At 37.4% G+C, this 27,454-nt stretch overlaps 1 protein-coding gene across 17 annotated transcripts in view; it reads left to right on the plus strand.

Moving 5' to 3' along the window:
• The window catches only part of PAM (peptidylglycine alpha-amidating monooxygenase), a 279,664-nt gene that overhangs the window by 62,571 nt on the left and 189,639 nt on the right, over positions 1-27,454 (plus strand). For 2 of the 17 annotated variants that reach the window (XM_033853057.1, XM_033853059.1), the window contains exon 1: positions 25,141-25,262. The exons of the other annotated variants lie outside the window; for them this stretch is intronic. The gene's annotated coding sequence lies outside the window, so the exon portion shown is untranslated. Of the gene's footprint in view, positions 1-25,140; positions 25,263-27,454 lie in introns of those variants that run through there. 17 annotated transcript variants of the gene reach the window in all.

Here is a 27,454-nt window from a genome sequence, read left to right on the forward strand (position 1 = left end):
GGTGCTCCTATGTTGGGTGCATAAATATTTAGAATTGTTATATCTTCTTCTTGGATTGATCATTATGTAGTGTCCTTCTTTGTCCATTGTAATAGTCTTTCTTTTAAAGTCTATTTTGTCTGATATGAGAATTGCTACTCCAGCTTTCTTTTGATTTCCATTTGCATGGAATATCTTTTTCCATTCCTTCACTTTCAGTCTGTATGTGTCCCTAGGTCTGAAGTGGATCTCTTATAGACAGCATATATACGGGTCTTGTTTCTGTATCCTTTCAGCCAGTCTGTGCCTTTTGGTTGGAGCCTTTAATCCATTTACATTTAAGGTAATTATCGATATGTATGTTCCTATTACCATTTTCTTAATTGTTTTGGGTTTATTATTGTAGGTCTTTTTCTTCTCTTGTGTTTCCTGCCTAGAGAAGTTCCTTTAGCATTTCTTGTAAAGCTGGTTTGGTGGTGCTGCATTCTCTTAGCTTTTGCTTGTCTGTAAAGGTTTTAATTTCTCCGTCAAATCTGAATGAGATCCTTGCTGTGTAGAGTAAACTTGGTTGTAGGTTTTTCCCCTTTCATCACTTTAAATATGTCCTGCCACTCCCTTCTGGCCTACAGAGTTTCTCCTGAAAGATCAGCTGTTAACCTTATGGGGATTCCCTTGTATGTTTTTTGTTTCTTTTCCCTTGCTGCTTTTAATATTTTTTCTTTGTATTTAATTTTTGATAGTTTGATTAATATGTGTCTTGGCCTGTTTCTCCTTGGATTTATCCTTTATGGGACTCTCTGTGCTTTCTGGACTTGATTAACTATTTCCTTTTCCATATTAGGGAAGTTTTCAACTGTAATCTCTTCAAATATTTTCTCAGTCCCTTTCTTTTTCTCTTCTTCTTCTGGGACACCTATAATTTGAATGTTGGTGCATTTAATGTTGTGCCGGAGGTCTCTGAGACTGTCCTCAATTCTTTTCATTCTTTTTTCTTTATTCTACTCTGTGGCAGTTATTTACACCATTTTATCTTCCAGGTCACTTATCCATTCTTCTGCCTCAGTTATGCTGCTATTGATCCCTTGTAGAGAATTTTTAATTTCATTTATTGTGTTGTTCATCATTGTTTGTTTTCTCTTTAGTTCTTCTATGTCCTGTTAAACGTTTCTTGTATTTTCTCCATTCTGTTTGCAAGATTTTGGATCATCTTTACTATCATTATTCTGAATTCTTTTTCAGGTAGACTGCCTATTTCCTCTTCATTTGTTTGTTCTGGTGGGTTTTTACCTTGCTCCTTCATCTGCTTGTATTTCTCTGTGTTCTCATTTTGCTTAACTTGCAGTGTTTGCGGTCTCCTTTTCACAAGCTGCAGGTTTATATTTCCCGTTGTTTTTGGTGTTTGTCCCAAGTGGGTAAGGTTGGTTCAGTGGGTTGTGTAGGCTTCCTGGTGGAAGGGACTGGTGCCTGTTTTCTGGTTGATTATGTTGGATATTGTCTTTCTGGTGGGCAGGGCCGCATCCAATTTGGTGGTTTGGGTGTCTGTGAACTTAGTATGATTTTAGGCAGCCTCTCTCTTAATGAGTGCGGTTGTGTTCCTGTCTTGTTGGTTTTTGGCAGGAGGCATCTAGCACTGGAAGTTGCTGGTCGTTGAGTGGAGTTGGGTCTTAACGTTGAGGCGGAGATATTTCGGAGAGCTCTCGCCAATTGATATTATGAGGGGCTGGGAGGTCTCTGGTTACCAATGTCCTGAACTCGGCTCTCCCACCACAGAGGCTCAAGGTTGACACCTGGCCGGAGCACCAAGACCCAGTCAGCCACACGGCTCAGAAGAAAAGGGAGAAAAGAAAAAAGAAAGAAGGAAAGAGAAAGTAAATGAATAAAGTTATTAAAATAATAAATTTTTAAAAATTATTTAAGTAAAAAAATAATTAAAAAGAAAAGAAGAGTACAACCAAACCAGTAAACAAATCCACCAATGATAACAAGCATAATAACTATACTAAGAAAGAACGGACAGACAGAACCATAGGACAAATGGTAAAAGCAAACCTATACAGACAAAATCACACAAAGAAGCATAAACACTCACAAAAAGAGAGAAAGGAAAAGAGAAAAAAATATATATATAAAAGGAAGAGAGCAACCAAAGCAATAAACGAATCTACCAATGATAATAAACTCTAAATAGTAAACTGAGATAAACATAAAACTAGAAACAAATTAGATGCAGAAAGCAAACCCCAAGTCTAAAGTTGCTCCCGAAGTCCACCGCCTCAGTTTTGGAATGATTTGTTGTCTATTCATGTATTCCACAGATGCAGGGTACATCAAGTTGACTGTGGAGATTTAATCCGCTGCTTCTGAGGCTCCACGGAGAAATTTCCCTTTCTCTTCTTTGTTCGCACAGCTCCTGAGGTTCAGCTTTGGTCTGGCTCCACCTCTGCATGTAGGTTGCCCGCAGGCATCTGTTCCCCACCCAGACAGGAGTGGGTTAAAGCATCGGTTGATTAGGTGGCTCTTGCTCACTCGTGCCAGTGGGAGGGAGGGGTATGATAGTTGTAGTTGGAATGTGGGGCGAACCTGCAGTGGCAGAGGTCAGCATGACGTTTCAACAGCCTGAGCCGTGCCGTGTGTTGTCCCGGGGAAGTTGTCCCTGGATCACAGTACCCTTGCAGTGGTGGGCTGCACAGGCTTCCAGGTTGGGGGCATGTGGATAGTGACCTGTGCTTGCACGCAGGGTTCTTGGTGGTGGAAGCAGCAGCATTAGCATTTCATGCCCATCTCTGGGGTCTGAGCTGATAGCCACGGCTCGCACCCATCTCTGGAGCCCATTTAGGTGGTACTCTGCCTTCTGTGGGCGGACAGGGAAGGAATCCCCTCTCCTCGTGCCCCCCGAAACAGTGGTCTCTTGCCTCTTAGGCAGGTCCAGACTTTTTCCTGGACTCCCTCCCGGCTAGCTGTGGTGCACTAGCCCCCCTTCAGGCTGTGTTCATGCAGCCAACCCCAGTCCTCTCCCTGCAGTCTGACCTCTGAAGCCCGAGCCTCAGCTCCCAGCCCTGCCCGCCCCAGCGGGTGAGCAGACAAGCCTCTCGGGCTGGTGAGTGCTGGTCAGTACCGATCCTCTGTGCGGGAATCTCTCCGCTTTGCCCTCTGCACCCCTGTCGCTGTGCTCTCCTCCGTGGCTCTGAAGCTCCCCCTCCCGCCCACCCCGTCTCCAGCAGTGAAGGGACTTCCTAGTGTGTGGAAACATTTCCTCCTTCACAGCTCCCTCCCACTGGTGCAGGTCCCATCCCTGTTCTTTTGTCTCTGTTTTTTCTTTTTTCCTTTTGCCCTACCCAGGTACGTGGGGAGTTTCTTGCCTTTTGAGAAGTCTGAGGTCTTCTGCCAGCATTCAGTAGGTGTTCTGTAGGCGTTGTTCCACATATAGATGTATTTTTGATGTATTTGTGGGGAGGAAGGTGATCTCCACGTCTTACTCCTTCGCCATCTTGAAGGTCCTCTCAGACAATGCTGTTTTAATTGCTCAGCTCAAAACCTTGGAGTATTTTCTTGCTTGCTGCTAATTAGGATTGGCATGATTGGAGCGGCCAGTGGGACTCAAACTGAATTATTTCAGTCATGTTTGCAAAGAATGTCAGAGACTACGTTATACATTATTTTGGTTTTGATATTTTGTTTTCTGACTTCATATAGTCTTTAAAAACTGAAGTCTGCCCTGTCCTTGCCTGTTCAAAAGCTTCTGTACTGACATCAAGGAGCCTTACATAAAGGTGCTTTGAATATTTGGCCAGTGTTTGTGGGTATCAGGGATAATCTCATCAATTTCTTCTGGTTGTTTAAGGATAGACTCAAATTATTAACATTACCATTGATATTCTCTCTTATTTTTGATTATTAGTGCCAGGTCTTCATTTAAAGTCATGACTATACCTCAGAGGTAGCTTGTTATGGGACTTTTCACCTAAAGCGTAAGTTGTAAAGAACACTCATAAAATTTAATCAGGCTAAACTTTTAACCACTGTACAGGAAATAGAGAGATTTATGTATTGTTACCAACTGTCTGCTCCCTGAACTGTCTGATTTGATTCATCCAACAAATATTTATTGTGAAGCAACTGTTTGTCAAGTGCTCTTGTTACGAACAAAAATTCCTGCCTTCATGGAGTTTACATTCTAGTGAAAGAAGACTGAGAAGAAACAAATAATTAAAATGTACTGATCGTTACAGGATGGTTAGCCCTAGGTAGAAAAATAATTCGGGAAGGGGTAATGAGGTGTTTGTGGTTGGGTTTGCAGTTTTAGTTTGGGTGGTCAGAGAATGACTCATTGAGAGGGTTATAATTAGACAAAGATCTAAAGGAGGTGATGGATGAAAGAGAAAGCCAAGCAGAGGGCTGCAGGAGGAGCTTTTCAGTCATAAGGAAGAGCAAGGGCACAGGCCTTGGAGCAGGAGAGTGCCAGACGTGAGTAACAGCCAGGAGGTCGCTGTGTCTGGAGTGGGCTGAATGATGCTGAGAGTAGCCAGAGATTTGGTCAGATGGGTAACAAGGACCAGATTGTACAAGGCCTGTAGGTCCTGAAGAGGAGAAACCACTGGGAGGTTTGAGCATGGGGGAAACACGGTCTGACTTGTCTTTCACAAGGCTCACCTTGTCTGTTCTTTTGAAACTAGACACTAGAAGCCAAGAATGGAAATGGAGAGATGAGTTGGGAGAAACTGTGATGATCTTGTCAAGAGATGATGGGAACCAGGGTAGCAATGGAAATAAGAGATCAGATTCTGAATATATTTTGAAGGTAGAGTGGAGAGGAATTGCTGAAAGATTGGAGTATGAAAGAAAGAGAGGACTAAGAATGACAGAATTTTTTGGCCTGAACAACTGGCGGGATAGAGTATCTATATAGCAAATCATAAAGCCTTGTGTGAAATTTCCATATTGTTTTCAATGAAATATAAAGTAGTTTACTTGGGTTGATTTTTGGTAGCTTTGAGTCATTTTTTAGTTTCAAAGATTTATGAATGTCAAAGAATTTATTTTCACTTACCTGTCATTTCCCCAAATGCTTCTTTTTTACTTTTAATTTAAAATTTTCTCTTTCCCCCTGTGTAAAGAATGTATTATTTTCTGCAAATTTCATCCACTGCTGTAATGGATTATAGTTGCCTCCCCACCATTTTATGTAATTGGAATATTGGCTGCAATTATAGATCTATCATCATATACATTTACTTGTGTGTGGGGAAGAATCTTTAATGTAACAATATAACAAAGAATATAATGTATTTTCTTCTATTCCATATTTAGTAATTTGGTCTAATAAATAATGTTATATAGAGAAAATATTTTATTTAAAAAATAATCATGATTTGTTAGAGCAGGGAAAAGGTATTGGGTAATGTGGCTCCTAGTCTTATAAAAATTTAAGTTTAAAAAAGGGAAAAGAAAGTATACCAGTTTTTGAAAAGTTTCACTGTCAATATTAGATTGGTTACCTAATAATCCTTTGCAGGTGGAGAGGTAGCATTTAATTGAGGATCAAGGTTCTGATAATTATAAAATGGTGGTAATTTTAAGGTTATAATGGTCATCTGTGACCTATTTCTAAAGTTTTGTGTATTTTAGAACATTTTGAAAGTGTTTATCTTAATACAGTCAATTCTGAATTATCTATGCTTATGGGAGTCTGATAATGAATTGATATCTGAATTGCATAGTGAATGTGAAAGTTGACTCAAGGCAAGACCAAATCTTTTTACTAATGCTGTGAAAAGATTGGTAACTGTCTTGTCACTACTTATTCTGGGGGTGCAAATGAGAATTAAAATAATGAGAAGGTGGGTAGCATTAAGTATGGGGGATAATTTGAATAAGAAAAATAATCAACTGAATTATTTTAGAAAAAGATAAACATTTTCTATATGATTATATAAACTTTCCTGATTATTCAATATAAAAATTATAAAAATAATTGAAACTTCCACACAGTGTCACTGAGTGGCCATTTCTGTCACATGTCAACATGCTCAAATCTTTTTTTTTAATTGAGGTATAATTTACATATAACTTTATATCAGTTTCAGGTGTACAGCATAATGATATCAATATTTGTATATATTGCAAAGTGATCACCACAGTAAGTCCAGTTAACATCCCTCACCATACATAGTTACAAAAAATTTTTTTTCTTGTTATGAGGACTTTTAAGATCTACTCTCTTAGCAACTTTCAAATATGCAATCCAATATTATTAACTATAGTCATATGTTGTACATTACATCCCGTGACTTATTTATTTTGTAACTGGAAGTTTACACCGTTTTTTTGACACACTACACGCATTCTGCCTACCTCCCACTTCATGCCTCTGGCAACCACCAGTCTCTTCTCTGTATCTGTATGAGCTTCAAAATGCTTAAATCTTATTCCACCCTGTCTCCTTTTCAAGATACCCATCTGCCTCCCCTCTCCCTTCTCTCTTCAAGTCCCTCTTCTTGCTCCCCTTCCATCTCTCCCTTCCCTTCCCCCTCCTACTTCCCCCCAACCCTTCTCCTCTCTCCTCTCTTTCCACTGCCAAACTGCTACCTACTTCTTGACTTCTCACTCATTCAAACTGCTGCCCACTTCTTCACTTCTCATTCACTCGTTTCAACCTGTTTCAAACCTAAAACTATTCTGTAAAAAGTCACCAATAACTATCAAATGGTTAAACGTAATATGGCCTTTTCAGACCACATCTCTTGGTAGCATTTGACACTGTAGATCACCATTCCCAAGAGATAAGTAGGCATAAAGAAGCATTATGAACTATTAAGCATGCCTGCCTTTCTACATGCTACCTCCTGTCCGGTATGTTCTTCCCCTCTGCCTTATTTGTCCTAGTGAAAGCCCACTAATCCCTTTGAAAGTCTCCCCAAATCCCAACAAGATTAGTTCTTCCCTTGTTTTGGTACCAGTCATGCACCTTGTTCATACAGCTTATATGTGTGATCTTGTTTTGTGTTCAGTTACTTAAGGGAATGGCCACCTAGTGAGACTTTGAGATCCTTTAGGGCAGGGACCTCTTTATTCACCTTTGTGGTCCAACTCTCAACATATAATAAGCACATCAAGTGCTTATTGAAAGAATGAATTTATTTATTTATTATTATTTTTTTTTTTGCGGTACATGGGTCTCACACTGCTGTGGCCCCTCCCGTTGCGGAGCACAGCTTCCTGACGCGCAGGCTCAGCGGCCATGGCTCACGGGCCCAGCCGCTCCACGGCATGTGGGATCTTCCCAGACCGGGGCAGGAGCCCGTGTCCCCTGCATCGGCAGGCGGACTCTCAACCACTGCGTCACCAGGGAAGTCCAGAATGAATTTATTTTGTTATGATGCACATTTAGGGTTTAGAAATCTTTACGTTGTTAATATTTGTGTATGCTCATACCTCTTCTCAAATTTCAAAAGGTAACTGAAACTTTGAGATTGGTATGAATCTCTGAACTTACTTTCTGATCCTAAATGCCAAATATTTGGTGCTGGTGAGAGAGTGGAAAGACAAAGGAGAGCTCTTTCCCTTTAATCCCACCCTCTATTCCTTTCTGCTTGTTTGCACGTCCCAGTTGTAAAGAGCTCCTGAAACCTCCACGATAGAAGTGACAACTTTAAGTTATATTTGTATGCTTACATTTTCCATTTACACAGTGATGAAATAAGGTGAGTCCCAGAATAAATTCATTTATGAGAACAATAGCAAACAGAAAAACAAAATAGAACAACAGTGAAACAACCTGATATCATTTGAGAGAAGATGGAACAGGGTGTTCCTTGCTAGAAAAGTTCTGAAAGTTCTGTACTTCTTTTAATAAAATAAATTTTTATAATAATATGAATATAAGAATATATTAACAAACATAATATATACTGTGTGATCATAAAAATATAATGTAAATTTGTATATTTATAAATTTGTAAATTTTCTCACTCTATTAAATTTTAGTGGGATTACTCTTAGGTGTCCAAAACATTTGAATAATATTTTAATTTTCAAATCTCACATCTTCACTTTTATGTATATAATTCTTTCATATACTAGAATTGCCTTAGAGAAAGAGTGGAAAACATAGAGCTGCGGTAAAATAATATTTTTGAGAGGATATTCATATTGTCACTAGATTTTATTCTAAATTGACAGTACTCTTGTTTTGTTTTGTTTTTCTGGCCAGTACTGTATATGGCAATTTCTGCTTTCATTTATGAAAGAAAGTACGTGTTATGTCTCTTGTACTCTTACGAAAATGTGCAGCTCTGGCAGTTACACTGGATGGTTTTGCTGTAGTAATTAAAACACAGATGGCACTCATTTCTTTCCCAAGTGTTTGATTGGCAGATACTTTGTGATCAACACTTCTTTCAGCTGAACACATAGGCACCATCTGCCTTCAGTTGACTTAGAGAGAGTGGTTGCAGCTGAGTTTCCTGGTCATTTCATGAGCCAGTTAAAATAGAGGATATTCCCCTTGCTGAAGCCATCAAATGATTTATGGAAAATTACATATATATAAGGGTTTTCATGAAGTTGGTTTGCAGGTTAATGAAATATTCATTAATAAATTTTTTTGAAATCCACTATTCCCTTTCTCTGACTAAAATATTTAGAGTATAACATAAAATCACTACATCTTAAAAACTTAAAGTTTCTAAACAAATTTAGCTGATGGGGCATTTTGTTTGTAGTGAGGTTGTTAGAGATTATTTTAAATCAGGGTCCTGTGTTTTGAACCTCAGTGCAAGTATTAGTTACAAATAAATATACTTTATTATGCTGTCTCCTAAACCCAGTACAAATAGTATAGAATATGCTAATTTTAAAGTTGTTGTATATTTATAACTTAGAAATAGATTATGATAGATGGTACTTCTTTATTTAAATATCAGGGTAAGAATTGGATAGAAATTTAGGTTCACCCAATTTTTTTTGTTGTTGTTTGTTTATTTATTTATTTATGACTGAGTTGGGTCTTTGTTGCTGCGCATGGGCTTTCTCTAGTTGGGGCGAGCAGGGGCTAGTCTTCCTCGTGGTGTGCAGACTTCTCATTGCGGTGGCTTCTCTTGTTGCGGAGCATGGGCTCTAGGTGCACGGGCTTCAGTAGTTGTGGTGCACGGGCTTAGTTGCTCTGCGGCATGTTCCCAGACCAGAGCTCGACCCCATGTCCCCTGCCTTGACAGGTGGATTCTTAACCACTGCACCACCAGAGAAGCCTGGTTCATCCAATTTTGATGAAGATAAGTGAATGTGGTTGATTATTATGTAAAAAACATAAATGCAAGACATTGGAAGCACAGAAAGAATGGCTTTTGAACAAGAAGTAAAAGATAATTATTTTATTTTCCTAGAAATATATTTTGAAATGTATACTTGTGCAAACATATAGCCTACATTTTTAAAGAATACACATGTATTATGCATAATAACATGAATTCTATATATAATTAAATAATGGAAAACTTTGCTGTCCAAATGGATACATAATTATGATTGCCAAGATGAAAACCATGCTACGTAGTACTTACGGGGGAAATTGAATGAATTAAATGTTAGAACAAAGAATAAAGGAATTAGATTGAAAAACATTCTGAAGAACCCTGGAATACACTCATTGCTTATGGTTCCTGTGGAAACGCACTTATGGGAAAGGGCAAGAGTGACTTGGGACTTTGGCAAGAATTTTAAGATTAATCTGTAAAGCTTATCACTCCACTTGGAGTGAAAAACAAGATGAGTTTTGGAGGTGAATCAACAGAAAAGAAGGAAAATAATTATGAATATATAGAAATTTATCATCTCCTATTACCAGAAACCTTTAAAGATAAACTTTGAATTAGCTTCTCATTTTGTTTGAATATATAGTCACCTCTATTCAGGCTTGGAATTTTTCAAGGTAAAGAGTGGGGTTGGGAAGGAAGAAAAAAGTTTTAATTTTATTTAAAATGCATTTTAGTTTATTTGGTAAACATTTATCCTGAGAAGCCTACATTCTCACGGGGGGAAGGATATGAATAATTTCGATGCAACAGACTAGGATATGTACTAAACGAGGTGCCGCAGAAATTCAGAGAAGGGAGTTCCCAGATTAAGAGGAGCCCCTGACCACCTGAACTACATACACTTTCACTTAGGTTCCCCTGCTCTAACTTGCACTGTCTTCTTTCCCAACCTGTTTCTTCTTTCTGTGCCAGTTTTATTGTGTCGACGTTTTCTACATATTTACATTTGTAAACACCCATCTTATTATGGATATATAACATTAATATATAATATGGCTTTCCAGAGAACTTTATCCAATGTCATTTGGATGATGACAACAAACATTTATAGAGTACTTACTGTGTGTCTGACACTTTTCAAAGTACTTTCTCATTTCATTCTCACCTTATTTTGCAAATGAGGAAACTACCTAAAATAACCCAGCTAATTCAGTAGAGGGATTGGGATTACTCCAGACAGACTGACTCCAGATGACTGTATTCTAGTGCCATTTAAACCCACCCAGCTCCTAGAACTGCCCTGTGTGTAAAGAGTAAATGTCCTCCCCATCCCCACTCCCTCTGGATTAAACCCAAGGAAGGGGCAGTAGAAGCTGACAAGACAGCCTCACGGTGAGACATTAAACTAAAAAGAGGGACTGAGAAGGGCAATTAACAGAAGAGGCTGTTTATGCTCAGGCACCCACCCAGCACACAGCTACTTTTGGTGGTACACAGACTCCCTGTTGCCAGGCTTGCCCATCAGTTCTCTCCACCTCATCCCAGTCAATGCTCCTCCACCTATGTCCATTTTAAAGGCTGATGGGCAACTGAGAAACAAGGTGAGGCAAAGTATTCCTGAGTGGGAAAGGACTTTCACTTCATTAATTTTTTTTCCAATTAAAAGGAATTTCTGGGGGCTTCCCTGGTGGCACAGTGGTTGAGAATCTGCCTGCCAATGCAGGGGACACGGATTCGAGCCCTGGTCTGGGAAGATCCCACATGCTGCAGAGCAACTAGGCCCGTGAGCCACAACTACTGAGCCTGCACGTCTAGAGCCTGTGCTCCGCAGCAAGAGAGGCCGCGATAGTGAGAGGCCCGTGCACTGTGATGAAGAGTGGCCCCCGCTCGCCGCAACTAGAGAAAGCCCTCGCACAGAAACGAAGACCCAACACAGCCAAAAATAAAATAAATAAATAAGCTTTCATTAAAAAAAAAAAAGGGATTTCTGCACACCTGGACTAGGTATTGAATGGGATGTGCAAAAGTGAATCTCCTACTTCAAATACGATAGAAAGTGCACAGGCCTGAGGGAGTGTTCCCTTGAATCAGTCGCAGGTTTTACACTAACTTTCTCTGGTTCTTTATTTCCTTGTGGGTAATATGAGGGAGCTGGGTTAAAAGTTCTAGAGTCCCTACCAACTCTGAAAAAATGTTTGTGATAATAAGGAGCTTGTAGTCTATCTGAGCAGACATGAGAAATGTGTGTAAGAGGTTAAATATAGGGAAAAACTTATATATGGTGAAAGAAATAAGAATAAATGTTGCCCATGAGTGTGTGGAGATTGATTGGAGTAGAAGTTGCTTACTGATATGGTGGTTACTCATCAAATTGTACACTTGAGGTATGCATTTCATCTCAAATACAAAGCAAAGCAAAAAGAAACAACAACAAAAAACACCAATATAATGATACATAAGGGCTAAAAATTCTGGAGAGGTGCTGCGTTAGGAAGGTGGCCTAAGATAGCCCAGTAACAGACACTGACTTTGTGTATGTGCAGACTATTATTTAGCTTCCCTTAAGTACTGTTGTTTCATGAAATGTTTTTGAGACTATGTGGTTTTTCTTTTTCCTTGTCTTGTTAAAATTACATCACAACATTTTTTTAATCCTTCCCCCCCGTTTTTTTTTTAAATTAGCTGCTGCTATTTCTTTAAATGACCCCCCTTAGTTTCTTTCTTTTTTAAATCTGACAGTTACTGTGTGAAGCTTACACATCTAGACGTTCCTGTCACATAGTTAACACTTCATAAATATTAGTTACACAGAACTGTTGAGTTTATTTCACTATTTATTTGTGCTTCAGCATGCTACATGTTTTTCTGTTTAATCAAACATTCACCTACATTTTTATCCTTCTCCTGTAGAGGGATGTGTTAGTATACTTTTGACTGCTCATTAAAACGTTTCCTTTGTTCTTTCTTATTTAAAATTCTTATCTTTGTTTTAAATCTTAAACTGTTATTTTACTGCCTCCTTTCACCCTGGTGGTCAACTAACTTATCCATAGGTACAAATAACAAATTAAGAGTGATTTGCTTGAAACTAGTTCTTTTGTTATATCCCGTGAAAAAGTAAAAAAAGTGATTGGCAATGCATGATCTGCTGTGTTAGATGACACCAGTATTAGAAAATAATATAATTAAAATGCATTATACTAAAATGTCTTCCATTAAACAAGACGGAAAGATTGAAGGAAAGGGAACAGACCTAAGAAGTTGGAATAATGCTCATCTTAAAAAATGAAGTATTGGGGCAGACAGCAGGAGCAAGAAGAACTACAGTCCTGCAGCCTGTGGAACAAAAACCACATTCACAGAAAGATAGACAAGATGAAAAGGCAGAGGGCTATGTACCAGATGAAGGAACAAGATAAAACCCCAGAAAAACAACTAAATTAAGTGGAGACAGGCAACCTTCCAGAAAAAGAATTCAGAATAATGATAGTGAAGATGATCCAGGACCTCAGAAAAAGAATGGAGGCAAAGATCGAGAAGAAGCAAGAAATGTTTAACAAAGACCTAGAAGAATTAAAGAACAAACACCTAGAAGAATTAAAAAACAAAAAAACAGAGCTGAACAATACAATAACTGAGATGAAAACTACACTAGAAGAAATCAATAGCAGAATAACTGAGGCAGAAGAACGGATAATTGACCTGGAAGACAGAATGGTGGAATTCACTGTTGTGTAACAGAATAAAGAAAAAAGCATGAAAAGAAATGAAAACAGCCTAAGAGACCTCTGGGACAACATTAAATGCAACAACATTCACATTATAGGGGTCCCAGAAGGAGGAGAGAGAGAGAAAGGACCAGAGAAAATATTTGAAGAGTTTATAGTCGAAAACTTCCCTAACATGGGAAAAGAAATAGCCACCCAAGTCCAGGAAGTGCAGAGAGTCCCATACAGGATAAACCCAAGGAGAAACATGCCGAGACACATGTTAATCAAATTGACAAAAATTAAAGACAAAGAAAAATTATTAAAAGCAACAAGGGAAAAATGACAAATAACATACAAGGGAACTCCCTTAAGGTTAGCAGCTGATTTCTCAGCAGAAACTCTACAAGCCAGAAGGGAGTGGCATGATATATTTAAAGTGATGAAAAGGAAGAACTTACAACCAAGATTAATCTACCTGGCAAGGATCTCATTCAGACTCGACAGAGAAATCAAAAGCTTTACAGACAAGCAAAAGCTAAGAGAATTCAGCACCACCAAACCAGCTCTATAACAAATGCCAAAGGACCTTCTGTAAGTGGAAAACACAAGGGAAGAAAAGGACCCACAAAAACAAACCCATAACAGTTAAGAAAGTGGGGGACTTTAACACCTCACTTACACCAATGGACAGATCATCCAAACAGAAAATTAATAAGGAAACACAAGCTTTAAATGACACAATAGACCAGATAGATTTAATTGATATTTATAGGACATTCCATCCAAAAAGAGCAGATTACACTTTCTTTTCAAGTGTGCACGGAACATTCTCCAGGATAGATCACATCTTGAGTCACAAATCAAGCTTCAGTAAATTTAAGAAAATTGAAATCATGTCAAGCATCTTTTCTGACCACACCGCTATGAGATTAGAAATAAATTACAGGGGAAAAAACGTAAAAAACACAAACACATGGAGGCTAAACAATATGTTACCAAATAACAGAGATCACTGAAGAAATCAAAGAGGAAATCAAAAAATACCTAGAGACAGGGCTTCCCTGGTGGAGCAGTGGTTGAGAGTCTGCCTGCCGATGCAGGGGACACAGGTTCTTGCCCCGGTCCGGGAAGATCCCACATGCCATGGAGCGGCTGGGTCCGTGAGCCATGGCCGCTGAGCCTGCGTGTGCGGAGCCTGTGCTCCGCAATAGGAGAGGCCACAACAGTGAGAGGCCCACGTACCGCAAAAGAAAAAAAGAAAAAAACCTAGAGACAAGTTACAACGAAAACATGACGATCCAAAACCTATGGATGCAGAAAATCAGTTCTAAGAGGGAAGTTTATAGCAATACAAGCCTACCTCAATAAATAAGAAACATCTCAAATAATAAACAATCTAACCTTACACCTAAAGGAACTAGAGAAACAAGAACAAACAAAACCCAAAGTTAGCAGAAGGAAATAAATCATAAAGATGATATCAGAAATAAATAGAAGCAAAGAAAACAATAGCAAAGATCAATAAAACTAAAAGTTGGTTCTTTGCGAAGATAAACAAAATTGATAAACCATTAGCCAGACTCATCAAGAAAAAGGAGGAGAGGACTCAAAGCAATAAAATTAGAAATGAAAAAGGAGAAGTTACAACAGACACTGCAGAAATGCAAAGTATCCTAAGAGACTACTACAAGCAACTCTATGCCAACAAAATGGACAACCTGGAAGAAATGGACAAATTCTTAGGTATAACCTTTCAAGACTGAACCAGGAAAAAGTAGAAAATATGAACAGACCCATCACAAGTAATGAAATTGAAACTGTGATTAAAAATCTTCCAGCAAACAAAAGTCCAGGACCAGATGGCTTCACAGGTGAATTCTATCAAACATTTAGAGAAGAGCTAACACCTATCCTTCCCAAACTCTTCCAAAAAATTGCAGAGGAAGGAACACTCCCAACCTCATTTTATGAGGCCACCATCACCCTGATACCAAAACCAGACAAAGATACTATAAAAAAAGAAAATTACAGACCAATATTAGTGATGAACACAGATGCAAAAATCCTTGACAAAATACTAGCAAATAGAATGCAACAACACATTAAAAGGATCATACACCATGATCAAGTGGTGTTTATCTCAGGGATGCAAGGATTCTTCAATATAAGCAAATCAATCAATGTGATACACCATATTAAAATATTGAAGAATAAAAACCATATGATCATCTCAATAGATGCAGAAAAAGCTTTTGACAAAATTCAACACCTGTATATGATAAAAACTCTCCAGAAAGTGGGCACAGAGGGAAGCTAAGCTACATCAACATAATGAAGGCCATATACAACAAACCCACAGCCAACGTCATTCTCAATGGTGAAAATCTGAAAGCATTTCCTGTAAGATCAGGAACAAGACAAGGATGTCCACTCTTGCCACTATTATTCAACATAGTTTTGGAAGTCCTAGCTACAGCAATCACAGAAGAAAAAAAAATAAAAGGAATACAAATTGGAAAAGAAGAAATAAAACTGTCACTGTTTGCAGATGACATTATGCTATACATAGAGAATCCTAAAGATGCCACCAGAAAACTACTAGAGCTAATCAATGAATTGGGTAAAGTTGCAGGATAAAAAAATCAATGCACAGAAATCTCTTGCATTCCTATACACTAATGATGAAAAATCTGAAAGAGAAATTAAGGAAACACTCCCATTTACCACTGCAACAAAATGAATAAAATACCTAGGAATAAACCTACCTAGGGAGACGAAAGACCTGTATGCAGAAAACTATAAGACACTGATGAAAGAAATTAAAGATGATACCAACTGATGGAGAGATATACCATGTTCTTGGATTGGAAGAATCAATATTGTGAAAATGACTATACTACGCAAAGCAATATACAGATTCAATGCAATCCCTATCAAATTACCAATGGCATTTTTTACAGAACTAGAACAAACAATCTTAAAATTTGTATGGAGACAAAAAAGACCCTGAATAGCCAAAACAGTGTTGAAGGTAAAAAATGGAGCTGGAGGAATCAGGTTCCCTGACTTTAGACTATACCTCAAAGTTACAGTAATGAAGACAGTATGGTACTGGCAGAAAAACAGAAATATAGATCAGTGGAACAGGATAGAAAGCACAGAGATAAGTCCACGCACCTATGGTCAACTAGTCTATGACAAAGGAGGCAAGGATATACAATGGAGAGAAGACAGTCTCTTCAATAAATGGTGCTGGGAAACCTGGACAGCTACATGTAGAAGAATGAAATTAGAACACTCCCTAACAGCATACACAAAAATAAACTCTGTCACATTCTAAAGTTTTATCACCAAAGGAGGGAATTTTAAGAGTATCACAAGTTGTTATAGATGAGAATAAAATAACAATGTTTCTTTAGCAACACTTTAGTTGAAATAGAGTCACAAATTGCTGTAAAGCCTTACTAAACTTTAAGGAAAAAAAGTTACAAGATAATTTTTTAAAAAATATTTTTAAAAACAAAGTAGGGATTAGTGATATATTATACCCCACATTAAAAAAAATTAAATCAGAGTTTAAAATATTTTTTCTCCTTAATATGTTTCATTTTAAGTGTCTGACTTTCATGTGTGGGAAATAATTAGACATGAAAGACTGAGCAACTAGATGGTTCAGGCTTTCTTGCATCTGTGACTTGATTCCTGGAAGGAACATTGGAGCAGGTGTCAAACTACGGTCAGGGTGAGCAATTAAAATCAAGTAATCTTAGGGCATACTTGACTAAGAATTATAGTTTAGATCAGTTCTTTCCTGTGGGCATTTTTTCCAAAAATGGGTATGAAGAAAGAAATGGAAAATGACCCAGAATGGAACTCTAAACTCTGGTGGTTCTGAGTTTAAGTTTACTATAAACCCTTACATCCCATGCTTATTAACTTTTAATAGACCTATTCTCATGTATATTTTATAAAGCAGAATCTGACCTTGTGATAATCCAGCCACAGAAACAGATTAACTGTATCTCAAATAGACGCTTACCATGAAGAATATATCAGTTCTGCCCCCTTCTCTATTAAGGGGAAATACACTTAAACTTTCATTATTTTACCTTTTTTGTGTGTCTCTAGTTTACTAAGCATTACGTTAATTTTACTTAATACTTTTATTGTGGTGAGGAGCACTGGAAATGGAAACATTTAAAATGACATTTGATTAAAAACCCCACAAAATTAGCAGATGGCTTAGGGAAGCAGCACTAAGGATGCTACTTGATCCTTAATTCAAGACCATACCTGATGCTGTATCTGGAAGAAGAGCTATGCCAGGAACAATGCTGTTGAGTTAAAGACGATGTTATTCATAAATATTTAGGAAAATAAGAAGCAAGTGTTCATGAACATAGTATATGAAACCAAATGGATATTCCATAGGAGGAGGGTTCTGCACACATCTCTAGATCTGTAGTATTTATTCATGTTACATTTTAATAAACCTACGGAGAACAGAATTTTATAATGAATCCAGTCAAAACTTTATAGCTCTGTTGCTTTATTTTATTCATCCTCTGTACAAATGGATGTTTTTATTTGTAATAGTCACTGAAATAAATAGTCATGTATTTATTTATTTATTTATTTATTTTGCGGTACGCGGGCCTTTCACTGTTGCGGCCTCTCCCGTTGCGGAGCACAGGCTCCGGACGCGCAGGCCCAGCAGCCATGGCTTACGGGCCCAGCCACTCTGCGGCATGTGGGATCTTCCCGGACCGGGGCACGAAACCGCGTCCCCTGCATCGGCAGGCAGACTCTCAACCACCGCGCCACCAGGGAAGCCCAATAGTCATGTATTTAAACTCCCTCACACCAAATATAGAATCCCTAAGTTTTTGTCTTTAAATATTTTCCCAACACTTACAATATTAAAAAGCTTAGTATAATTAATTGGTACCATGTATAACTGTGATAGCTGGCATCTAGTTACTTTTCCTGTTATTCTTTTTATTCTTTTACTATCACAATTCTGTGAAAATTTTTATGCTTCCTACTTAATACATGCTAATTTTTTTTTTTTTCCAGTGAGGGAAGAATGAGGGTTCAAAGCAATGTTAAATACAGGTGACAGTGTTTCCTAATTAGTTTTATGAGAGCAGAAATAAATCACTTAAAAATTCATGAGCTCTTTTCACCTTTTTTTTTTTTTACGAAATGTAAACTTTCTGGAATAAGGATTCTCTCTAAACAAACATTTTTGTGTTATAACCCATGTAGTTAGCATATTGTTGCTAGATCTAAAAACCCATGTCCAGATGCCTAATTAGACTTCCAGAGACCCTGCAGGATGCTGAATGGTCAGGAGATAGGAAATCATCCACTACTGATATAGGTCCCAATTTGAGGACAGACCTGTGAGGGTATCTTAAGATGCAAGAGACTTGGCAGCTGGAGAGTAAGAGCATCGGTGCTCAGTGTCAGCCCTGTAGGCTCCCAACCTATAACATGTCAGCCTCTTGTGTAAGTTAACAGAAAGAGAAAGAATCTAATTTAAACCATTTTCAAGTATACGCATTAAATGGCTAATAGTTTTGTTTTCAAAATCAAACATTTCCTTACTGAACTCCTTAGAAGAAATTTTGGGTAGTGGATCTCCCTAGGTACCGTTGGTTTCGGATTCTCTAATAAAGTCATCTTTCCTTCAATATTGCAAGTTTTAGATTTACGCTTTGGGTGGGAAATTAAATATTATCCAAATCAAATATATTATTAATAGTTCAGGAGAACAGACTCAGAAGAGAATCAACAGCAACATAAGAACCTGACCATTTACTGTTTGCCTGTGTATGAGATCACATGTCGAATACCAGATTTTAATGTCAGCATTCTGTGCTGGAAAGACCATTTAATGTTTATTTATGAGGCACTGGCCTGGAGTTCAAGCTCCAGGAGAACAGGCTGTGTGAACTTGGCCAAGTCATGGAACCTCTTTGAGTCTCAATTTCACCACAGGTAATAAGAGTACATAAGAGAATAATACTGCTTTCTAGCATTACAGTATTATGAGACATTACAGAATTATGAGACATATATGAGATTGTTTATGCAAGTTATTTGTGCATTGTAAAACTTGGGTTTGAATTCTGACTCCACCACTTTCTGGCATTGTAGTTTTGGATAAATTACCTAATCCAATAAAGCCTTATTTTCCACAACGTGAAATGAGGATAAGTATACAATGTTTGCAAATTGATTGTTACAGAGTAGGAGCTCAAAAAATGTTAGTTGCTGTTATCACTATTATTTTTACTAAATCTCTGTGAATGTATTTATTATAATCTATATAATGACATAAAATTTTGTTTAAGGTTATTTAAAGTCTATCCCAGTAGGTATGTATTTTTACTTGAACAGTTGGTACTGCACACTTTCCTGTAAATTAGAATAACTTTTAAGCTAAGTTTGTATGTAGAATGAGAAATTTTCTTCCTAAACAAATAATGTCCCTCTATAGGTATTGTTTTAGCTTTCTGATATAAGAGACTAAGAAGGAATGGAAGTCCAGGATCCTCTCATTGTTTATAGTTTACCATAATTAATAATTAAATTGTTTTGTTGGTGGATTTGGTATAAAACAAGAGGAGCTTATATGATTCTATAAGTGTAAGTTTTTATTATTTTTTTTTTAATTTTGAGAGGAAAAAAAAACCTTTGAAGGGCACTATGCCCTCTATGCTATGTGCCCTCTCTAGAGAACATATTTGAGATGCACCAGCGATTGCCTACCACTTACAATCCATTTAAAGAGTCAACCTCAAGCCTTTTCCCTGAGGTAATGGGATTAGCATTCTGTTGGGACTGCAATCTTTAAGGATACAAATTTGTTTCTAAATGTTCTAGCTAGTAATCCTATGCTCCTTGACAGGTTTTACACTGTAACTGACACTCTTGGAATGGAAAACACAGACCTCAGACCTCTTTTCCTCTGCTGGATTAGGAAATTCAAGGACTTTAACAGAAAGTATTCTGTCTTGACATACTTAAAATTAGTTTCTCCTCATCTTTTTTCTTTGATGTTGGTATTGAAGGAATGTGATGAGTAACCTGAATTTAAGAAGACAGTGACATATAGATGCTTTTCTAAGCCAGTCATGAAAAATTTTCCTTTTAATGTCCCTAATTTTTACTACTTTTAAAAGAAAAGTATGCTAAGAAATATTTTCAGTTTAAGTATATCACTTGATAATTTAAAATGTTCTGAGGCAGGTTGTTTGGTTGGAATTCATTACAAAAGGAATAAAAGTCAAGAACCATTCTATTCTTCTCTTTTCTATCCTCTTTCAACAAGCCAGCTGTTAATCCCTGGGATGATAATATAAGTATGTTGAGACATTATGATCCTTGGAAAATAAAAGAAGTTAAAATATTAGTAAACTTGTTTTATGACACATTCCTGATCATATTCTATAATTCTTTTTCCCTTTTATTTTAAATTATATCTTAATATGAATAATGAACATTTTAAATAAATATTATTACTTTTAGAAAATGTCTATAAATTTGAAATATCCCAAGTTTGTTTTCATGAAGCATACTTTTCTATAGCTAAGATTCCAATGGAATATAAAATATAAATTACAGTATCTTTTGAAGGTCACTATGAATTTAATGTAAAAACCACTCAGACTACACTGAATAATTTAGATTTAAAAAACAAAGTTTATTGTATAGTAAAACTTTACATCATACTAATTTTAATTTTTTCTTTTGAAACTGTTCTCAATTTTTTTCTAATGTTCTATTTATTTCCCTTACTTCTTGGATGTATTTTATTGACTCTACATTTACCTTGTCTTGATGGCATCTGGTCATGACTTTGAATATCAGTTGTGTCTGTGCTGTAGAAACCACGGAGTACAACCTGGGGAACACTGACTTCAGTATCAGAGCTGTGATTTACTACCTGCTCTCTGACTACCTAGTGTAAATTACTTAGCCTCTCTGAGCTTCGGTTTTCTCATCGTTAAATGGGGCTAGAGATACCTGTCTTAGCGTGGTGGTGAGGGTTACATGAGATTGAATCGTGTCTAACAATGTCTGGCATATGGAAAGTGCTCAGTAAATTTTGTTCCCTAGTTCGTGGTAAATGGAAATGGAAACGCAAATGGTTGGGTTTGGAGCTGAATACATGCTGACTTCAGCTGTGGCCTTGATTGTTTGATTGTTGGTCATTTCTTTGTTTGCTTTTTATTTAAAAGAAAAAAAAGTGAATGAAGCTATGTAATCTCCAATGTAGATACGGCCCTCAACCTAGGCTTAAAATATAAATATATGACTAAATCAACTGCATTTACAAATGAGGAGTTCATACCTCACAGAGTTATTTTAAAGACTCAATGATATATAACAATTCAAAGACCGTAGCACATGCTAAGCACTCAGTAATGGTAAATTATTAGTAATGTGAAGATGAGATCCTTGTGATAGAGCTTGGGTACTCCAAATTTAGCTAAGAGTCATACGTACAAAACATTTTCCAGGTACTCCAATTTAGGCTGATGTTTCTGTATTTCATGAAAAAAAAACAAACTAATCTTTAAATGGTTATACTTAATATGTAAAGTAGCTAAATTTTGGACATATATTTCAGAATATATTCATATAAACAGCTGCCCCCTTTTGGATCTTTAATATGTAGTCTTTAAATTAAAGAGCCCCAAATTAGCAGATAGGAGTTTTTTGTTTTTAGAAAATTGTACTTGTGAGAAATAATTCTGAATATACCTTATTTTTATTCAAATGTATACAGACTGTTCATGTGCGTATAACCTTTAGAAATCTCAGAACCTGGAAAGGATTGATTAGTCCCTCTTTCTGGGCTCTGGAATTATACTAGGTCAATATTAAACTAATCTAACAATATACATAAATTTCTTTCAATCTATTAGGTAAATATTTCTATCTGTAACCAGGGCTTAGATCTAGCTGGCATGCACTGGTGTGACTGTCATAGTTGTGTGGCTGGCATTCTTTCTTTTTTTAAAAAAAAATTTAATTAATTAATTTATTTTTGGCTGCACTGGGTCTTTGTTGCTGCGTGCGGGCTTTCTCTAGTTGCGGCGAGCAGAGGCTACTCTTCGTTGCGGTGTGCGGGCTTCTCATTGCAGTGGCTTGTCTTGTTGTGGAGCACGGGCTTTAGGCGCCCAAGCTTCAGTAGTTGTGGCTAGTGGGCTCAGTAGTTGTGGCTCACGGACTCTAGAGCACAGGCTCAGTAGTTGTGGCACACAGGCTTAGTTGCTCCGCGGCATGTGGGATCTTCCTGGACCAGGGCTCGAACCCGTGTTCCCTGCATTGGCAGGCAGATTCTTAATCACTGCGCCACCAGGGAAGCCCAGAGTAATATAATCTTATATATTCTTTCTTTGTCTTTTACTACAGGAAGGTTGAAGTCATTAGAGTGAGATAGTTTTTAGCAATTGGCTAGACCTTTCTGTTGAAGAACTGCAGTATCTGCTGGCTTGTGGCTTAATTTGTCACTGTACTGAACCTCAGTACTTTATACAAGGTGTGGTACGTCAGCATCAGCACTGAAATGTGTTCTTGGGCCACCGTTATTATGCTTTATTGACTTTTTCCGGGTATTTTTAGATACAGACTCATAACTACTTGTCTCTTCTTCTCCGTTACTCTCCTATTACCTGAAATTCCTCTGAATTGAAGATACCCTAGAAAGTCCTGATCATTAAGCTTGAGTGGTAGAGGTCTTTACAGGAGATTTGATAATACTAGAAATCAGATTCACATCATAAGGAGCATTTAAATCATCTTAGTCAGTCAACATTCTAACTGGTTATTTGACACCATCAAATACCTAGGTTGCCAAGAATGTGGCCCGTGTCTATTTTCCCCGTTATGTTGTCTGTATTACTGAATGGTATTCTTCTTCTGTTAATTAAGAATATTACAGTACATGTCAAATTAAGCATTTTTGCTTTGAAAAAGATGTGGGTGTGTGGTTAAAGGAGTCTCACAGATTTAGTAGGAACAGTGCTTTTAACAGATGTTAGATCTCTGACTCTGGCTTTTTGGGTATCTGAGCGTCTTAGGGTTGCACAGTAACTCAGAAGCCAACTCTCTTGATTTATAGTTCAGAATACAAACTTCACAGCAGTTAACTTACTAGCCCAGGGATGGATAAGTTTCAACTTCCATGTCAGCTCTGGGATTTGGGCTGTTGCAAGACATAGGTTTGATATTCTTCAATTAGATCAAGGTCACATAACTAGTTTGAAGTAGAGTCTGGACTAGAACCCAGTTCTTTTGGCTTCTAATCTTGTTTTCGTTTCTCCTAGTCATTTTATTGTAAACCTCATGAAAACCTTTATTTTGAATACATTTTTATAACCTTGTAATCCATCATGTAGGCATGAAAAGTTAAGATTCTGACATTTTTATTATATGCAAAGAAAGTGAAAATTATCTTGTTAAAAATATCATGCTTATTATTCAGTTTCAAAAATGCAGAAATAGGGCTTCCCTGGTGGCGCAGTGGTTGAGAGTCTTCCTGCTGATGCAGGGGACACGGATTCGTGCCCCAGTCCGGGAAGATCCCACATGCCGCGGAGCGGCTGGGCCCGTGAGCCATGGCCGCTGAGCCTGCGCGTCCAGAGCCTGTGCTCCGCAACGGGAGAGGCCACAACAGTGAGAGGCCCGCATACCGCAAAAAAGGAAATGCAGAAATAATGTGAGAAAGAAAAATGTAGTTTCATATGCACATCTTTTTAAGCATGACTCTTCATTACTAAGCTCTTTTTTACAAAGTGTGCCATCAGCTTTTTAAAGGACACATTTCAACATGGATTAAATCTTTGGGAAATTAGCTTGAATTATTTATAAGTACAGGCATACCTCAAAGATACTGCAGATTCAGTTCCAGACCACCACAGTAAAGTGAATATCGCAATCAATGGAGTCACACCAATTTTTTTGTTTCCTAGTGCATACAAAAGATATGTTTATACTTTACTGCAGTCTGTTAAGTGTGCAATAGCATTATGTCTAAAAAATGTACATAATTTAAAAATACTATATTGCTAAAATATGCTAACCATCATCTGATTCGTCAGTGAGTCGTAATATTTTTGCAATAGTAAGTTAAAGATCACTGATCATAGATCATCATAACAAATATAATAATTAATAATGAAAAAGTTTGAGATATTGCAAGAATTATTGAAATGTGACACAGAGACATGAAGTAAGCAAATGCTGTTGGAAAAATGGTGCTGATAGACTTGCTGGATGCAGGGTTGCCACAGACTTTCAATTTGTAAAAAATTATTCGCTAATCACAGTAAAACAAGGTATGCCTATAATTGCCCAAACATGCACATATATGTGTGTGGAGTAGAAATATATTTATCAACAGCTAAGAGTAATTGTTTGTATTGTGATGTTATGAATAATTCAACTGTATTTCATACCATTTTTAAGCCCTGTGGATGTAGTTTGTGTTATTTCCCTGGATAACATTGTTGGCACACAGTAAATATCTAACAATAATAACTCTTTTCCCATACAGTATTTACTTTAACTAGAAAAAACTGCTGTGCTCATGTTGTACAATTTTTAAAGTTTGTTAAGATGCTAAATGAATTTCTTGGCATTCTGTTATGGTATTATCATTTTTTAATTAGAACTCTCTCTCTCTCTCCCTGTCATACACACTTCACCTTCCTCCAGCCATTTGCCTTTCCTGTGACACGCTCTATGTTTTCATCTTATCACCTTAGTAACCAGAGGTACCAGAGTCCTACATTCCATTGAAACCCAGGCTTTAAAGATGGTCTCAGGCTGTTCCCTCTACTTCTTTTGTGGTTCTCTGTAGCTTGAAAAATTGGGAAATGATCAAATTTAGCCACGATCACAACTTTCCAAACTTTTCTGTGTCCTGGCATTTGAGTTCTACTTTGTGTCTATCGCTGTGTTAATTATTTGGGGGATACACAGTAATTCCTTTCTAACAAGAATACTAAAATATTATTGGAGCTAGCATCCTCTCAATGCAGGCCCAGCACTAACCCATGCTCACACCTAGGACAAGGCCAAGCTAGTCTGGTGTATTTTCAGGGGCTTGCATGTTCTCTTTTTCCCAAATATTATCCCCATTTTCTTTTATTCTTATATACTGCCCTTTATTCTGTAAATAGATACCAGCTTCCTTGCAAGAACTGGTTGCAGCGATAAGTCATGGGAAGCTCATTCACATGAAAGTGTATAAACTGCACAGCTGGGCACATAATCAACTCTAGACAAACAGGAGACAGACCAGGTAAGGAACTAGGAACACAGGCTTTGAGTCAGTCCTGAGATTAAGCCTTTTCTGTGAGACATTATGTCACTGAACAAGTTAAAGTTACATAACTTCACTTAGACCACTGGTTCCTCATCTGTAAAATGAAAGTAATACTGTCTCATCAACTGTATTATTAGAAAGATTAAAAGAAAAGTCTATGAAAAAATTGAGCAACTTCATTTTTAGTCAATACCTGAAAATGTCAATTAGTGTGACAACAAAATAGTAATCAATGCATTGGACTATAGAAGAAGGAGAGAAGGTGAATAAAGGAGAAGCTGAGGACTCTAAAGGCAAATTTTGTAGGGATCATATCTTTTCCAGAAGTCCTATTTACCTGCTATTGGTTGGGGGAATGTAGAGGCCCCACTCGTTATATCCTGCCAGTGCCTACAGCTTTGCTTCCCATTATTTATAAACATTTTAGCTTGTTTTGCTTTGATGATATTATAAACAGGGATTCATCCTTGTCAAATTATTTATTAATTGAGGATTTCTACCCTCAAGGAGCTCTTGTGTAGAAATAATATGGACATACAAGAAATAAAGTACAAAAGCTTGTTTTATAAAGATCATCAGTGCTACAGGATATTGGGAGAGGGAATGAACGCATTGTCAGGATCAAACATCGTATGAATGAAAGCTCTACTTTTCTGTTTTGATGTGGCCATTTAAATAAAATGGCATAAAAGTATGTTAGACACCAGGATTCAATAAGCTTAATCCTGAAACAGCTACTGTAAAAATCATAATTTTGCCAGATCTTGTTTGCAAGATTTTGATTTCCTAGAAGAAATAAGTTTTTTGTTTTAAGTATTTGATTCATTTGCCATCAATACTTGAAAGGCAGCTAGAGGTTTGGCTTCTTCACATTCTGATGAGTGGAGCTCAGAACTACCAAGGTGGCATCCTACTCCTGTCCCCCAGAGACCCACGTTTTCTGGCAACAGATCCTACATTGAGCTATTTGTGATTGTCCAATAAGCTGTTATAATAGAATGGCCAAAATACAAACTTTGTTTTTATGTGTTTATGTGTTTGTGGGACCAAAACGCAGAGGTATTGGTATCTCCTACTTGTTTTAGTGACAATTCTGATTCCATGTAGAGGAGAATCAAAGGCATATATAATTAATTTAATTATTGAATGTGTTCGACCTTAAATGGTTCCCATTTTCATTTTTGAAAATTTTAGTCAAAGATGGACTTGAAATATGTTCTTTCATTTTACATTGAGTATTTGGTTAAATGAAAGATTTTATGAATATGTTGGAACTCTTCTGAGTTTAATCAGTTTATTGATTCACTAGGCATGATTTGGTGTTTTTCCTTTGTGATGATTTTTAAAAAGAGAAAAATCTCATTTTCTTTCTGCATTATTTGTATAATCTTTTCCCCTTCTTTTTGCAACATTTGGCTTGAACCTGAGTTTAATAAAGTTTGCTATAATATTGTAGTAGTTTACAGGTGGCTCACATATATTTATGATGTGAAAGTTGCGTATCTATTAATTTAACAAATATTTACTGATGTCCTGCTATGTCCTGAGCTAGCTATTGGAGGTATAATGGTGAACGAAATACACAAAAACCCCTGCTCACATAGAGCTTATAGTCAGAGATTAAACACTGTTACTAAAATACTGTAATGAAGCTAAGTATTTTGGAGTAGTAAAGGGAGGTGAGGGAGGCAAGGAGCACAGGGAGGTTGCAATTTAAAATGTGGAGGTCAGTGAAGACCTCACAGAGAAGGTGACAATTGAACAGAGACTGAAGGTGATCAAGAGAGGAAACCACTTGGCTACAAGGAGCGACAATATTCTAGGCAGAGGAAACAGCAAGTACGGAGACCTTGAAGTGGGAACGTGCTGTGTAAAGAACAGCAAGGGGCCAGTGTGGGGTAGGGGACTAAGAGGCTGGTTTTGTAGGGCCTTGCATGCCAGTGAAAGGACTCTTGCTTTTTTTACTCTGACCCAAATGAGAAGCTGCAGGAGGTGTTAGGCAGGGCAGTGACATGGACTACTTTAGCTTCAAAGGCTTGCTATGATTGCTGTGTATTGAGAACAGATTATAAGGTGGCAAGGGCAGAAGCAGGGAGATAAGTTAGGAGGCAATTACAATAACCCAGGCATGAGAAGATGGTACCTATCTACTTCCTGTGCATTTACTG

This window comes from Tursiops truncatus, chromosome 3, assembly GCF_011762595.2.
Source record: "Tursiops truncatus isolate mTurTru1 chromosome 3, mTurTru1.mat.Y, whole genome shotgun sequence".
Lineage (NCBI taxonomy): Eukaryota > Metazoa > Chordata > Mammalia > Artiodactyla > Delphinidae > Tursiops > Tursiops truncatus.